This window comes from Camelus dromedarius, chromosome 4 (assembly GCF_036321535.1).
Source record: "Camelus dromedarius isolate mCamDro1 chromosome 4, mCamDro1.pat, whole genome shotgun sequence".
In the NCBI taxonomy this organism is placed as follows: Eukaryota; Metazoa; Chordata; class Mammalia; order Artiodactyla; family Camelidae; genus Camelus; species Camelus dromedarius.
Genome location: NC_087439.1, coordinates 69,639,138 through 69,643,390, shown reverse-complemented (window position 1 = coordinate 69,643,390; position 4,253 = coordinate 69,639,138).

Sequence of the window (4,253 nt, the reverse complement as noted above, 5' to 3'; positions counted from 1 at the left end):
GGAGAGACAGAGAGGACAGGGGAAGGTGTTTCAGGTTGTGGGACACAGAACAAGCAAAGGCCAAATGATGGGAAAGAGCGTAGTGTGTTTTTGAGGTCGATGAGTTTCCCAGGAGGGGCAGCTTCAGACTGGGAAAGGTTTAGCATGCTGGACTGAGGAGTTTTGTTTTTGTGCTTTTTCACTTTTTCCATCGCAAAGTAATTATTGTTTGGCTGCTGCCTTTAGAATTCTCTCAAAGCCCTAATCTTGACTGATGTCATCCTGTGAGTCAGACTCATTTTTGCATCGAAATTTGGAGGCTGTGAGAAATTGCCTACTCTTGTAAACAGAGGTAAATAGTCAAATGCATTAAAAGACAAATGGACAGGTGGAAATAGATTAGAAAACAAAAATTTAATGTGCACCCATGTTCACTTGGAGGCTATATTTTTGGAAGCTCATGTCTGGTAAACCTCAGTCTTTATCTTTGAACCCTGATCTTAGAGCTCTTTATCTTAGAATGCCACCCCTTCAAATTTGTGGTTTCTTTCCATAGAACTCAAAGTAAACTAAGTTAATTCTGCCATTTCCACTTCCTTTTGGCTTTCCATTCACTATTTTTATAAAACAAGCAATTTACTGATTTGAGAAGAGATATTGAACTACCATGAGAACTTACATATAGGGGGCAGTCTGACCAAGGTCCTCTAATTCTTTAGCTAGAAGAATATGGAAAGCCAAGTTAACAGAAAGCTTCAGAATAAAAGCAATTAAAATAAAAGGCAATTTTTTTTTGGAGAGGACAAATGTCTAGTGACATTCGGCTCTATGTATACCCGATGTGTCTTCCTGTAACTCTTCATCACTTACTTCAGTCAGGGTCCTGCTGGGAAAGAGATGGAACACTCAGAAGTTTCCCTGAAGAGACTCTACCATGGGACTCTTTACAGGGGCATGGGCCGGGTTAAGAGAACTAACAAAGATGACTGAGCACTGGGGGGACTAACATTGTGGGGATACTGATACTGCTCCTCGGTCTGAAGGGACAAGGAGAGAGAACGGGGTTGGAAAACCCAGCATAAGCTGTAGCCACGAGAGAGCGGGTGTCCAGCAGGTGCTGAGGCCTTAAGCAGAGGATGCAGACAGTGCCCAAACCTCACTAATCAGGGGAGGAGTGGACGGAAAACACTCTGGTCTATGTCTCTCTTCTCACCCTCCAGCCTCATCCAGTTGGTGGAACCCAACTGGAAGCCAGAAGGCAAGAGAGCCCAGATAATGCAGCCAAAGTGGCCAACCTCTTACAGTAAGAAAGAGAAAAGCCAAGGCTAGCTCTGGAGAGGAAAAAGAGCAACCAGCACCTTACTTTTTCAACTCTTCAATTCAATTAAAAACCTGAAAAAATTCTTTTTGTTGTTAAGCCACTGATGGGGTTTAGAAGTGGGCTCGATAAATAGGCCATACTGGGGAATGATGCATATGAATGGCAGGTGGAAGCCGAAATACCATGCTTGTGATAGGTCAAGTTAGATCGAAGGGAACGGCTTGGTGGCAGGATCTATGGATTTGAGCATTGAGTCCAGAATTCACCAGTCTTCTCCATCCAGTCTCATCCAACATCAGAACACGTGGGAGAGAAAGAGAGTGCGTGCTTTCTATGGCAAGTTGCCTCCCTTCCCCAAAGGAGGATGGGGAGGCATGGGGCAGGCCTGCCCACCAGGGCAAAGCTGGAAGTGTAAAGCCCAGCATATGCCCTTTGAGGGCAGCTAGCTCATGCCCAGGAGGAAGATGGGTGAGGCTGGACCACACATGCCCAGTTACCCTTCCTAAATTGACCAGGCAGAGATGCCTCTCCATTGCCTTGGAGCAGAGTGAAGGAAGGGCATTGGAGGGGACTGCCCTTTCTCTACCACAGTTTCTCATTCACTGGCTCATTCAGCTTAGATGCTTTAGGAGTTAGGCATCCTATAGATAAATGAATAGGATAGGATTTATCCCTACATGGTAATAAGAACAGCTAACAGTGACTGAGGATGTTCCTTAACGCAGGATGTGCTTCTCATTCCTTTCTCATGAAATATTCACAGCCACCGTAGTCGACAGATACTAATACAGTTGAAGAAACTGAGGCTTCGCACAGTTAAGGGACTTGCTTGAAGTCACAAATCAGCGGCAGCGCTGGGATTCAAATCCTGCAGTTTGGTTCCAGAGGGAGAGTTCTTAACTCCTCCCCATGTCACAGGACAGTGCTGGAAACAAGCTGGTGAACAAATAATTACAGTGTAACGGGTGAGGGAAGTGCTAACGGAGGGATGTACAACGTGCTAAGGGAGCAGAGGAGGGAGTGACGGAACGCGCCCCTGTGTTCGGCGTTTGTGCCGTTTCCCTCGTCCACTGCCAGAAGTCAACACAGTGGAGTCTTTATTATTACTATACATGGATTCGGATACAGAGCTCAATTCATGTTGCCCTGCTGCCCCTCCCAAGCATAACAGCACTTAAAATAATTTCTTCCTGACATCTTGGACCCCTTCCAAGGGTTCTGTTTCAGTTTTTGGACAAGGCAGAAACAGGAAGAGGATGTCCTAATGTTCCCTGACTAGAGACCTAAGTTGGAATTTAGAACAGTTTTGTGATTAAAATCACTGTTAAGAGTCTGTCATCTTATAATATGTATATATGTGTGTGTGTGTGTGTCAACTATATTATGTAACAGCCATGATACATGTGCTATATAAAATCACTAAAATCAGCTGAGATGGGTTAAATTTCTGGAGATGTATATATATATATGTCTTATGTCAATGAAGATGATGATTTTCTGTTTATAAAGTGAAATTTTCTCACCTCATAGACTTTTTTGCTACGACTTTATTATAATTTAGTAGCAATATATCATAATTTATGCTCATAACGTAAGACAAATCGACTTTTCTGTTTCATACCTCTAGGTAGAAACTGTTTCAATTTGGCTCCCTTTCTCATCTCAGCTCATCTTTGAGATATTGAACATCTATACCTTTGGTTTTTGTATTACTTGATACTGGAGGAGATGTCATTAATTTTATATGACCAGGCTGGATACTGTAAACAGGTGCTGTCTGCTGCCGCCAAGTGATGGCCTATTCCTGCCAGGATATTAAGCACATCCTGCAGTTCAGTGTAAACACCAGGTGGGATTCTAATCCATTCAGCACAGAGTCCCTTACTCTTTCCTCTTTAATGAATGAAACTCTCTGGGAAGTCCCTGCTCAGAGATTCTCCGAAGATTTTGAATTCAGCAAGTCTCACTCTAAAAGGACCCAAGAAGAGGGCTGGATCAATTACTCCCAAGCCTCCCCTATTCACAACATATTTCCTGGAGTGATTCTCAGAAACTTACAGGAAAGTTTGAGGTTAACATGTAGCCCCTTTCTTATACTAGGTCACACAGGGTTTCAGGGTTGCAGGGTTGGAGAAATCTTCCCTCCTTTCCAATGTTGAAATTGCCCGGGGGCTTTGCACCCCTGACTCATTACCACTATTTTCCTATTAGGGCTAGAGAGAAGGCAAAATGAAACAAGCCAATCCTCACAGCCATGGGATAACCTCTGGGTCTTAAGGTAATCCAAGCAGTGTCTTTGGTCTATAGAATAAATCTTGACACTACTCAGACCCACCCAAAGCCATCATCAGGGAAGTGTCCCAAGAGGAGGTACAGCCCAGCTTACCGTTCTGGCCAGATGTCACCACACAAAGTGCAAGGACCCTGTAGTTCTACGCTCATGACCTTTTCTTCCTTAAGCACACCAGTATATCATACTGGCATGACGGTGGGGGGGTGGTTTCTGATAAATAGAGTAATTTTGGAGGGGGGCACAGTGCAATGGATTTGCAGGAAAAGAGGCTGTGTCTTCTGATAACTTACCATTGTCAAAGGAATAATCTGAAAATTGACAATTGTGGCAAACCACTGGCTGCCTCTCAATATTGAGTTTCCATTTTTTCCCTATAGTAATAGAATCCCCAATATGTAGCTGGGAACAGCCTTGAAATTCTGTTGGTCATATGGCTAAGTTCTGGCTAACGGGGTATAAGCAGAATTGATGGCATCTCTGGGTTTTGTTCGTAAAAGGAAGGGGCAGGCCCTCCCTCTCCATCTTACCGTCTGGTTGGCTGGAATGTGAGTGTGAAGGTGACCCAACCTGGATCATGTGGGTCCAAGGACAGCAGAGCCAGACCGCAGAACGCACTGCGTCCTTGAGCCTTGAGCTGCCACACCGCCCCGGACTGCTTAC